The 13052-nt window shown below is 38.2% G+C and overlaps 1 protein-coding gene across 3 annotated transcripts in view; it reads left to right on the top strand.

The window, feature by feature from the left end:
• The first annotated feature begins 652 nt into the window (after nucleotides 1–652).
• Nucleotides 653–13052, top strand: part of SENP5 (SUMO specific peptidase 5) — a 42861-nt gene continuing 30461 nt past the window's right edge. The window contains exon 1 of one of the 3 annotated variants that reach the window (XM_014554441.2): nucleotides 653–1136. The gene's annotated coding sequence lies outside the window, so the exon portion shown is untranslated. The remainder of the gene's footprint in view (nucleotides 1137–13052) is intronic. The other 2 variants (XM_014554440.2, XM_006178975.3) reach the window with 2 other exon arrangements.

Here is a 13052-nt window from a genome sequence, read left to right on the forward strand (position 1 = left end):
AGTCAATACACACCCTTATTGCTGGTACCTGGGGCACAAGTCTCCCAGCACCCCACCCTTGGTGTTCCATTGTATCCATCTGCACTCTATTTCAAATCGAATATGGCCAAAATTGAATTCATCTTCCACCATAAATCTATTATTTTATTTTCTACCTATCAGGATATTGCATTATAATTACTTATATCTCTTCCCCCCAATTAGATTGAGGGCTTGCAAGAGAAAGACTACTTCATGTTCATATTCAAATAAATGCTTGTTGAAAGAAGGGCGCTTCAACTTATCAGGCTGAAGTCAATTTTCCTCTCTTCAGAAAGAGAATGACACATTTACTGCAGACTTACTAAGCACTTGTAGGCCTGTCACTATTTGGTGGGGGCTGGGGCTACAGCGGTGAGTAAGACCGGGCTCTTGCCCTCCTGGGGAAGTGTTCTCAGTTGAGGAGAGGCGGGAAAAGGCATATCACAATTCTTAGGATTAAGATCATCATGGGAAAACCAGAGAAGAAAAACCCGGGCCAGGCCTCAAAGTGCATCCAGAACAGGAAGGTCGTCTTTCGCTTTTGGAAGCGAAAAGAGAAAAAGGATTAGTGGAGGGAAGCTCCATATAGTAGCTGTGGTCTGCCTTAGACCTTTGTGGGTTAAAAGATTGAGAGCAGGCGGAAAAGAAGTCTCAAACCCACTTTGCAATTTCTCGATCACTGTTTCTACCATCCTCACGTGCTCGGAGCAGGGCGCGAGGTGGGGGCTGCTGGAGTGGACCAAGTGCTACCCCCGACGCGGGCGCCGCGACGCGTCAGAAAGACGTCCAGGGACTGGAGAAGAGCGCGCCGCCGGAAGCGGAGGGAAGGCGGAGCCACTCCCCTAGACCCGGGCCTCGGCTCACTCTCCCGCCCCCTGCACGGGGCGCGGGTGGGGCTAAGGCGGAAGGGTTCGGAAGGAGATGACGATGTAAGTGAGCGCCGGCGTCGCGGCAGCGGCTCCAGAGGAAGCTCGGCGGCCGTGGCCGCTGTGAGCAGGCCGGACGCCGCCTGGCCAACGGGACTTACCCTAAAGCTGGCGAAGGCGGGGCCGCAGTCCAAGCTGCCGCAGTATCTGGACCCACAGTCGGGCAGGTGCCGGCAGCGAGGGACGTAGGTAAGCTGGAGCCCGAGTGTCAGATCCGGCGAATGCCTTACGGAGCGGGGTGGCTGGCCATTCCCGCGCCAGTGCGCGCCAGCTCAGCACCCGGGCCTGGAGGCCTCGAGGGCTGCTTTCCCCTCACGCTCGTACCAGAGGCAGCGGATTTCTCCCCGGGCGCTGCTGGGCCTTTCTGGGGGCGGGAGGGAGCTCGTTCTGAGGGACCGCTGTCCTCCCCTCTTTCTCTCTAATCTGAGCTGTACGACGTAGAAGCGGAGAGGGCTAGCGCCCCCGCCTCTCCTGCTGAAGCCGGGGGAAGCTTTGAGAGGAAGCGCTGTCGGTAGAGGTCCTCCAGCTTCTGCTGTATTGGTAGTGAAGGGGTTTTACTTGTTCGGTTAGTTCTGCTTCCTTCGTGCCTTTGGTTCTTTCTTCCACACTCCTGGGACCCTGTTCTAGTGAATAGGTCTTGCACAATTGAACATTACGGTGGTGGCAAGTCTGTTTTTCTGTTGTCTGTGCTAGACAGTGTCAACCCAGGCTAGACTGTTTGACCACTCTTTTGGAAGAGGAGGGATGCGAAGAGGATATGGGAGATAAGGGTTTTGGACTTGGAGTCAGAGGAGCTGAGTTTAAATCTAGCCTGCCATTTGGTAGTGGCTTTAAATCTCGTGTAGACATTGTTAACCCATGTAAAATGGAGCTTTCTTTTACTTATAAAAGTTGGGGGAATTAAATGAAATGAAGAAAGCAGAACATTAATCATGATATGTTTGGGGAATCCGGTTAAACTCGACTTCAGAATATCCAGGACACTTACTAGTAGGTTCTTAACTAATTCCGGTTTTTTACCCGAAATAACTAAGCTCGGTATGGAGAAGGGTGCCAGAGGAGATAGTGGAATCTTGCGTGGTTAAAACCTAACTGCAGTCTCTGCTTTGAGTTGGGCAGCATTAGGAAAAAACCAGCCTCTTCCTACTCACCCAGATGTCTCATGCTGATTGATAACACATTTTTGGTATTCGAGGGATGCTCTAAATTAGTTTTGCTCTTATTTGACGTAGTTAGTGGACCCTTTCTAGGAGGAAAGCTGGAAGGCGCCTTCCTTACACGTTGGCCCACTTTAGAAGGAATTCTCTGCCCAATTTTGAGGACTCCTCACTCTGCCTCTAAAACATTTCATGTTAATTGAAAATGTGCGGAGAATAAATACAGGAATTTGAATCCTTTGAGTGGCTGGACATTACCATTCTAAATTAATCCGAGGGGATGACTTTCTCTGTATTGGAGGAAGAAGAACATTCACCACTCTGAAGTTTGTGGGGTTTTTTTTTTTTAGTATTTTATTTTATTTATTTGTTATTATTTAATTATTTTATTTTGGTAGTGGTGGGTCATTAGGTTTATTTATTTTTAGAGGAGGTACTGGGAATTGAACCCAGGACCTCATGCTAAGCATGCTCTCTACCACTGAGCTATACCCTCCCCCCACTCTGAAGTTTAATAGACCCTAAGTTAGAGAAGTGTTTAGGGAGGAGGAAGAGGGATGCAATCAGTGACTTGAGTGAGTAGCACCTGTTCTTAAAATTGCTTGTTCAGACAAATTAAGGATACTTTCCTCATTGGAGCATGATGATGTCAGTGGAGCCTGATGAAGTGCAGTCTTCAGTTCCTTTGACACAGAATTGTCAGTTTGGAATTTTAAGTCATGAATATGAACGAGACCTTGAAGGTCATCTAATCCAATGGTTCCAAAACCTTGGGGGACATTAGAATCATTTGGAGAATTAAAACAAAACCCCAAATGCCCACACACTACCTTAATAGATCTAAAGTGGGACCTGGGTATTTGAGGTTTTTAAAAAGCTTCTCAGGTGATACTCATGGTTTGAGAACGCAGATGTAGATCTTAATTTATAAACAGGCTCAGAGAGAGAGTGTCGTGCTTATCTAGTTGCCTTCTATGCCTTCTCATTTTTTTTTCTCTTCCTTTCCTTAACAAATAACATTACTTGAATCAATAGTACTGTTTCAGGTTTTGTAGTGCCTTGAGCCCAGAAGGGAAAAAAAAATTTGTCAGTAGCTCTGTGTAATTCTGTTTTCAGTTTCCTCTGCAGTTAGACTCCTTAATGCTCTTTGATGGAAGTATTAGATTTTACAGTAAAATTTCTTACTGAATGTTGCTTAGGTTTTTGTTGTTGCTTGCAGAATTATATAGAGATCATATCACTTTATAAATCAGTTTTTAGTAGGCTATAAAAGCATAAAGTCAAGTCTTCATAAACCAGGGGGAAATTTCAATTTAAGAATATTTAGCTTTTGTTCAAACTGGCTTGTCATAAACCCACTGTACTATACACAGGCTCCCCCCGACCCTTCCTCCATCCTGGTATGCATAACCTCTTACTTTGTATCAACTAGCCAGCTTACTATGGAACTTAGTTTAGGAACTGTTAGAGTTCTATGTCTCTAATTGCCTTATAAACACCTGATTGAACTAGAGGCTCTCAGCATTTGCTTTAAGCTTGTCCTTGAATTTTTAGCCCCTTTTTCTTTCTTAGTTAAATTGTACTATGCTACTAACTTAAAAGAATTTGGTAGCTACCTAGAAAGGATCAACTGATGGAGCAATAACAGTGCCTCATGTATCTTTCTTACCCATTTTAGTGAAAATGTCCTGACTTTTTTTTTTTTTTCCCTTAACGAAGGCACTGGGGATTGAACCTAGGACCTTGTGCATGCAAAGCATGTGCTCTGCCACTGAGCTACAGCCCCCAAACCCCGTGACTCTTTTTTGGGGGAGTAATATTTTCAGAATTATTAAGGTAATTACAGGCCATCAGGCAGAGTTGAACATTCTCTTTTTTGAGAGATATATTCATTATCAAATAATTCTTTGATAGCCTTTTCATTGCTTCAGTCATTCTCTTTTTTTTTTTAAGATATCACACTTCAGTGATTATTATTTTGTGTTAGTAGTAGAGCCTGAAATGGACCCTACATCACAGATTCTTTAAAGGAAGATGCTGAATTATTTTCTTTTAAAAATGACCCTATTTATAGCATGTTAACTTCCTACAACCAGATGACAAAAGGTATTCTGAATTTGCTGATTTAAAAAGCCATGTTAACAGAGAAGCAGTCTATAAATTCAGAATCTAGAGAGATACATAGTAGGTGTATGAAATGAAAAAAACAAGTTGCTGAGTCTCGTTTTTTATTTTTGTCTGAAATAGCTTAATTTTGAAGTTTAAAAATTATTGAATTTCAGATTCTGACAGAGCGCAGTTTTCAAGTAGAGGTATTTAGAAAGATAAATATGAACCCAGGGTCACAATTTTAGTCTAAACTGGTACATGTTAAACATAGAAACCAAGTCAGGGTGGGATAGGAACAACTTGAAGACCAGTGAAAAGTGGAGTTTAGAAGTCACTTGCTCATTCTTGAGGCAGTCTTCTCTGTCTATAAGGACTTAGACCAGGGTTGTATACTTAACTAAATCCACTTTATATCTGGTGGCTGAGTGTGGTGAGACTATCATGAGAGGTACCATAAATGTGCAAGTCTCCAGTTCTCAGTCAGTCTTTTTATGGTTCTTTCATACCCTCTGATACCAGTGGGCAAATTTTCTTTTAATTTTTATTTTGTTTTTAATCTTGTTTCTTACTACAAACTATTGTCTCATTTTTCTGGGGTGGGTAACCCCTCCCCTGTTTATTTACTACACAACGGCTATTCTCATTACTGTCTTATTACCTCCAGGAGAAAGAACTTTTTCATAGTGTTGCTTGAGTTAACCTGTACAGTGGCAGCATGCAAACTTTTACCCAAATATTGGGCCTCTTAAGGATTGTTCAGAGTTCAGGCTGTCCCAGGGTCAGTGAGTATCTAATCTAGTAAGAGTTGAAAGCCCAGTTCTGTTTCCCTTGTGTGTATGTTTTATCTTTGAAGGAATATTGGTATTTGGTGAACATGAGCACACAACAGCATGATGGAGAATACAGGGGCAGAAATGTAAAAGGACCCCATGTGGAGGTTGCTTTTAATTTTAATCACTTGTACTCTGAGTTGATGCTTGGGATTTATTGATTTTAGGGTACACTGGCTAGACTTTTACTGGAGAGCCTTCAATGGTAGTATCTTTATCTTTTTTCTTGGGCTAGTTGGATTTCCCAAAGAAGAGTCTTTAAGTCTCCTGCTTGGAGTTTATAAGCTGGGCTATCAACAATCTGGTAGCTAAACTGAGGAAAATGGTAGAGGTCTTAGAATTCAGTATATAAACAGTCATTTATGTACACTTAACTATTTTCAGTATGATACCCTCATTCTCAACTGGACCGGATGTTTTCCAGTCTCATAATCCTTTGTTTTATCCTTTAGATCTGTGCTACCAATATGTAGCCACTAGCCATGTGTAACAACTTAAAAAATTAAAATTAAATAAAATTAAAGATTTGGTTCCTCTGTTGCACTAGACACATTTCAAGTGGTTGGTAACCACATGTGTCCGGAGGCTACCAAATGGAACAGAGCAGATACAGAATATTTCTATCATTGCATAAGTTTTGTTGACCAGTGCTGTTCTACTCTAGGAAAGAACACACCAGGCTTCTGCACAGATGGGGAAGGGGCAGTTGGCTGGATTTTGTGGAGAGTAGGAGGGTATCTAAATGATTGACCTATCCTCTTGTTTTTTAGCATCATGTTCACATCACTCGTATAGAACCTGCTGTTGCCAATTCCTGACCTGTTTTGAGGCACTGTTGTATAAATTGGATTGCTTTCCTCGTTGCAAGCTTGACATTTTACTTTCTTACGTCTTTAAGTCAATCCACATTCCAGCTTCCTCTCTTCTCTCTTACATATGCTTAAAAAAGAAAACCCCTGAAGATTTCTGCTTTTCATTGTATGTATATTATATTTTAGAAAAAACTTTAAATTTATTTTAAAAAATAATTTACTTATTTTGTTTTTTGTTGGGGGAGGTAATTAGGTTTATTTATTTATTTAATGGAGGTACTGGGTATAGAACTCAGAACCTCATGCCTGCTAAGCATGTGCTCTACCACTTGAGCTAAGCCTCCTCACTCCCAAAAATTCTTTATTCTCATCTTAATAAGGTTTTAGGAGGGAGTGAAAGTAAAATGTCTCTTCAGTCTGCTGTCTTTTTTTTTTTTTAATTTTTTTTGACACAGTGTGTCAATTTCTGGTCTACAGCATAATGCTTTAGTCATACATGAATATACACATTCGTTTTCATATTTTTTCACCATAAGTTACTGAGATATTGAATATAGTTCCCTGTGCTGTATAGTATGAACTTCTTGTTTATTGGGTTTTGTGAGAATCCTCCTGTATTTCAAAACAAGACACTGCCAGAGTTCAGTAGGTGTTCTGTGCGATTCAGTGAATTTGTAGATGTAATTCTTGGTGTATTTGTGGGAGAGGGTGAGTTGTGAGTCTCTACTCCACCATCTTGGCACCTCCCTCCCAGTCTGCCGTCTTTATCCATAAATAAAGTACTCCCTCAGCATTTAAACATGTACAGATATCTCTGTTTAAAAAAAGTCCGCCCTCTCTCATTTACTCAGGCTTCTTGAGCAGTTTTACATATTGTCTTCTGTACTCCTTCTTGGGTTTTGTCCTCTCCATTCTACTAAAATTTCTTTTGCAAATGTTGTAAGAATCAGATGGACACTTTTTAATTCTTACCTTGCTTGACCTCTCAGCAGCCTTTGACTGACCATTTCCCTCCTTCTAGAAACTTTCCCTAGCTTTCCTAACACCACACTTACCTGATTTTCCACTTTATTTCCCGGTCATTCCTTTTCTTTACCTTACTTTTACATGCTAGAGTTCCTCAGGACACTGTCCTCAGGTGCATTCCCTTCTACCATTTACAAATTGTCCCGAGGTGAGCTTATCATTTTCTGTAGCTTTGGTTACTATAATCTGATGACTTAAACTGGGATTTCTGTGCTATCTTCTTTTCAGAGTTCCTGACCTGTATGTCCAACAATATGCATCCACTTGGATTTCTTACAGTCACCTCACATCTAACATGTCTAAAACTAAAGAGATAGCCAGTATAATCTTCCTCCCATCTTTCTCCATTGTTCTGTATAAACTATACCACCATCTCCCCAGTAACTCATACTGAAATTCTTACCCTCTCACCCCCACAGGCTTTCTCTCAGTCTTGACATTTCTGACCTGAAAAATCTCAAGGTCGATTCACTTTGCTACTTCTCCCAGTTTTCCTTTAATCCAAGCAGCTATTGCACTTTGCCAGCATTTACCTGTAATAGCCTCCTAACAGGTTTCCTTTGCTGTGGCTTTCTTCCTACTGTTCTGCACACTGCAGACAAAATTATCTTTTTAGCCATACTAATCAGATCTTATACACCTCTTTGTCTTTCAGTGGCTTCACACTACCTTTATGTTAAGTAGCAGCATTATTAATTTAGCTTTTCTATTCCTTGCCTACCTCTCCAGCTCCTCCTTTAAGTGATATTGAAGTTTTTTTAGTTCCTTGGCATACTACATTCCCCCTCCTGGGCTTCTGTTTATCTGTTCCCTTTGCCTAGGTACGTTCTCATCCTTTGTCTCAGCTTAAATATCTTATTGATGATTTCTCAGCAATTATATTACCTTTAAGTATTATGAAGAGTAAATTCCAAATCTCCTTTTATATTGGTAGTATACAAAGAGAACATGTTTGAATTTCATATTAAGAAGTTTATTTGTGGGGGAGGGTATAGCTCAGTGGTAGAATGCATGCTTAGCATACAAGAGGTCCTGGGTTCAATCCCCAGTACTGCCACTTAAAAAACAAATAAATACATAGCCTAATTACTCCCCCCAAAAAAAGTTTGTTTATTTTTAAGTGTTTTTTTCCCATTAATAAAGAAATAGACTAAAATACAATACTCTAAAGCAGAGGTTCCCAAACTTTCTCTGTTCACAAACCCTTAATGTCTTTTTCGTAGTGCCTTTAGGCTTAACAGTTTAATTTATTCAGTAATTAGGTCTAAATAACTTATTAAGTACTTATGATCTAGCAACTTAATAGTTGGTTTTTAAAAAAAATACATAAATTGAAAGACAAAATAGTAGTATTATTTCATTCTTAAATAATAAATAACCACGGTTACTTACTGTATGCACTTATTGGGTACTATAAACTTCACAAACCTTGGAATCGTTAGACACCACCCACATTTCCTGTTCCAAATTGATTTTTGCACAGTATTTTTTTTAAATCATAGCAATCAGCAAAAAGCCAGCTTTGCAAAGATATGTCATCAAAAGGAAGATAGCATATATAGCATGATCTGATTTGAAACTGAACTGTCTTGAACTGGCAGTTTGCAGGGTGTTTGACAGAATATCACTTTCCCCCTCTAATTTAAACAATTATGACATCCTTGTGAATTCACTGCAGAAGCCAGGTGCTCAGTTTAGGAACTGTGGGCCTAAACTGTTGATAGCTTGGTATAAATTTTTTCAAACATTTTTTCCTCTGTAAATTTTCAAAATATACATACATTTTTTCCTTTTAACAAAAGTGGGTTCATACATATTGTTGAGCAACTTTTTTTTATTCAACAATATATTATGGTAAAGCTATTGGGTTGAATATACACATTTTTAAAAAATTAAAGTATAGTTGGTTATATATATTCTTTTTTATTATAGGTTATTACCAGCTATTGAATACAGTTCCCTGTGCTGTACAGTGGGACTTGTTATGTATCAGTTCTGTGTATAGTAGTGTGTATCTGCTAATCCCAAACTCCTAATTTATCCCTCCCCACTGACCTTTCCCCTTTGGTAGCCATAAATTTATTTTCTAGAGTATACACATCTAATTCCAATCCAGCCTGAAAACTCCATTAAAACAGTAGAGAAGTCTTTTTTTTTTTTTTTTTTAAATCAAATGACTAAGAACAAGAGCAGTGAGAATAGCAACAATATTCTGGAAGCTGAAAAGCAGAAAAGGTGAGCAGTAACTGATTAGCAGACTAGAGAAAGCTGAATCCTAAACCAGCAAGTGGAGAAAGCCAACAAATAGTCATATTTGTGTTTCATAACCTTTTGAAAGTTTCAAGATTTAGTGGTGTCATGTACTGTGGAAATGGAGATGAAGGTAGGACCAAAAAAAATGTGATTGTGTGAAAGTCTGTTCAAGAAAATTACCTCCAAATCTGACTTTGTTCCCATACATATAAACAGAATTAACTAGAGACTTAGTATCTGGAGTGGAGAGGATAAAACAGTCCCTGGACTGGGGGATACCTGCATAATTAAGGGTGGGGTACAGTGATTTATAAGGGGACTAAGTGGAAATTTACATACTGAAGGCAGAAACCTCTAGCCTTTTTTCCCCAACTTAGTTCCCAGAATCCTGCCCCTTTCCAGCATTGCCCGTTACCCAAAGACTGCCTCTTTTTCTTTGTCTTTGAGCTTTTCTTTTGGTATAAACAGCATGTCTCTAAATGCCTTCTTATAATGTTACTTTTGATTTCCTAGTTTTAGGCTTTATCTGTTAACTGTAGAAGATGAAGATTTAGTTCTTTCACATCTGCTCCTCACTTCTATATATGTGTGCACTTTTTATCTACCCTCCCACCTATCCTAATATAGCAATACCATAATTTTGACTAGAATCAGTTTTTCTCAATAGGGGCACTACTGTCATTTTGAATGAGGCAGTTCTTCATTATCATGTCCATTACATGATGTTTAGTATTACTGGTCCTGAGGCACTAAGTATCAATACCAGCCTGAATTCATTGCTATAACCAGCAATTTCCCATACATTTCCAAATGTTGGGCTGGAATGACTGGTGGAGAACCATTGGGTTAGATCAGTGTTTACTTTATTACAATTAAGTGGTAGTCACAGCTAAAGCTGTGTAGTATACAGTGATTTACAGTGACCTTTTCCTTTCTTATACAACTCTTTGTTTCCTCTGAAATTAATTATCCTTTTTGTTTAGTGTTCTATGTACTAATTAATCTTCCGGCTCTCTTCCAGTTGTCTATATCTCCTGTCTTTTCATTCAGACACTTTAGAAATTCTGTCAATTTCACATTTTCAGAGACTTCTCTTCTAGAGCCTTCTGACCTCTTCCTTCTGGATTGGTGGCCCTCTCAGTCTGAGGCACAGTTGTCACTGTTATCTTTCTTTAGTATTCTTTAGTATTCCTCTTGCCTGTCTCTTGTTTTGTTTTGTAAAAGTTTAGTGTATTTTAAAAGAATAATATTGCCATCTAAGAATTTTGATTAACATAAAGCTTTAGGAGAGTCCATTGCATACAGCAGGCAAGTGTATTTTGTTTCCAGTTCCCAATTCTAATATATTTTGTCCTCATTTTTCTCTGTTGCAGAAATATAGATCATGTTGCCTATATTTTGCTACTTGAATACGTTTTTCTTCCATCAGAAAGGCAGTTATTGATTGGGCCTGTCTCTAGTTTTAGATCTCATTTCCTGGATCTCATGACTTCTTTCTTGATTTTCTCCTTCATTCTGAGTACCTCATGCGGCTCCCTGAAAAAGGGATACATGGTGGTGTATATTTAGATAAACTTTTTTGTATCCTCAATTTTGATAGTTTGGCTAAGTCTTAAATTCTGTGTTGAAAATAATTTTCCCTCAGAACTTTGAAAGCATTAGTATATTTTCTTCTTTCAGTCTTGCTGTTTAAGAAGTTTATTGCCATTCTTATTTCTGATTTTATTTGTATATGTAATATGACATATATAAATTACACAAATATAGTTATATAAATCTCCATTTTACATATAAATGTTTTTATATATTTTGTTTTTATGTTATGGATCCTTTTTTTATTACCTGCCTACCCCCACCCTCAAGCTTATAGCGTTGTTTTGCTCCCAGTGTTCTGAAATTTCATAATTGATATGTCTTGGTATGAGTCTGTTTTCATTCGTTAGCAGATTCTTTCCTTGTACAAAATCAGATGTCTTTTAATTCTGAGAATTTTCTTGAATCTTATTTGACACCTCCCTCCTTTTGTAATTTCTTAGTTTATTTTCTGTAACTTTTATTTGGATATTTGATATCCTGACCTGATCCTTTAATTTTCTTATCTTTCTTCATGATTTTCCAATCTGTCATTTTATGGTACTTTCTGGGAGATTTCCTAAAGTTTTTAAATGTTTAAGAAAAATTTTAACTTTGTACTTTGAAATAACTTCAGATTTATAATTTTTAAAAACTTCACCCAACTTTTCCCCAATGTTACATTATGTAACTATAGTATATTATCAAAACTGGGAAATTAAGATAATACTATTAACTGATCTAAAAACCTTATTCAGATTTTGTCATTGTCCCACCAGTTTCCTTTTCCTGGACTAAAACCCAATCCAGGATTACATGTTGTTTGTCTTCTTAGTCTTCTAATCTGGGACAGTTCCTCAGTCTGTTTTATCTTTTATGACCTTGACACTTTTGAAGAGTATTAGCCAGTTATCCTATAGAGTGTCCCTCAATGTGGGTCTGTCTGTTGTTTCCTTAGGATTAAATTCAGGTTGTTTTTAACAAGCATACCACATAAGTGATGGTGCCACATCAGGAAGCATACAATGTCCACATGTCTCATTACTAGTGATAGTAACCTCAGTCACCTGATTAAGGTGATGTGTGCTGGGTTTTTCCATTGAAAAGCACAATTTTTCCCTTTGTAATCTGAAGTATCTTGTGGGAGATACTTTGAGACTATTAAATACCTTGTTTCTTATTATACTTTTACTCTCTAATTTTAGCATCCATTGATGATTCTTGCCTGAGTCATTTCTGAGAGGAGTTGCAAATTGTAACTTTCTATTTCCATCATTCCTTCTGTATTTATTAATTTGAAATTCTCTATAAGGAAGAGCTATCCCTTCTCCCATTTATTTATTTAATCAGTTGTTTATATCACTATAGACTCAGGATGTTTTATTCTTGAGTTATAATCCATTACTATCATTATATATTCAGTTGCTCAGGTTTTTTGGCTGTTGTGAGTCCCTTCAGGTTGGCTTCTGTGTCCTTTTGACATGTCTTTTTTTTTTTTTTTTTTTTTTGAGCACTTGTCTACTTTTTGGCGCTACACTGATGTTTTAGGCTCCACCTTCTACTTCTGCTCCATCTCTGGAATCAGCTATTTCTTTTAAGTGGACAGTAATATTTAGAAACCAAGATCTGAGTGCTAGTGGTGCTCATTGCTACTGGGATGTAATTACTTCAAGGCCCTCTAAGCAGACAGAGCTAGGAAGTAAATGTCTTGTGTATGTGATCTCTAGATCTGTATTTGTGTGTGTGTATAAAACACACGATGAGTTCATATGGATACCACCAGTTTCATTCTGTCACTACAGATTTAAAGCTATCTCACTGTCTTTTTCATTATGTGTAATTCCTTTCACCAACAGTGTGAAATCTAGCTCTAATTATCTATAGCATATTTACTTATTTGCTCAATTTTGGATAATTTACAGAGTAGTTTCAGAATTAACTCATTCCTCTGTGAAAAATAAATTTGCTAACTAAAGAACAATATTTGTATACAGTCCTTTTGTTTCTAGTCTTACTCAGTCAAAATAATGTTTTCCAAAGTTGCTTTGGCTAATTCTTCTCTGCTCTAGTCCTTTTGGTGCAATTATGTTCTTTGTAATATAGTCATGTTCATCTGTTATTGTTTGTATTTCATTTTAATTATTTGTATATTTTTAAAGTATATGAAGCATTGACATAGGCCATAAAAGTCAGAATTTTACAAAAGCATCTTCTGAGAAGTGCCATTCCCCTCTCATCCCTTCTACCATTTTCCTATTCCTCATTCTTTTCACCCCATTCCCTACCATGCCCTAGGTAACTATTCTCATTAGTTTCTGGTTTATCCTTCCTGTGTTTTGATTTTTC

The sequence above is a fragment of the Camelus ferus genome, chromosome 1 (genome assembly GCF_009834535.1).
Source record: "Camelus ferus isolate YT-003-E chromosome 1, BCGSAC_Cfer_1.0, whole genome shotgun sequence".
Lineage (NCBI taxonomy): Eukaryota > Metazoa > Chordata > Mammalia > Artiodactyla > Camelidae > Camelus > Camelus ferus.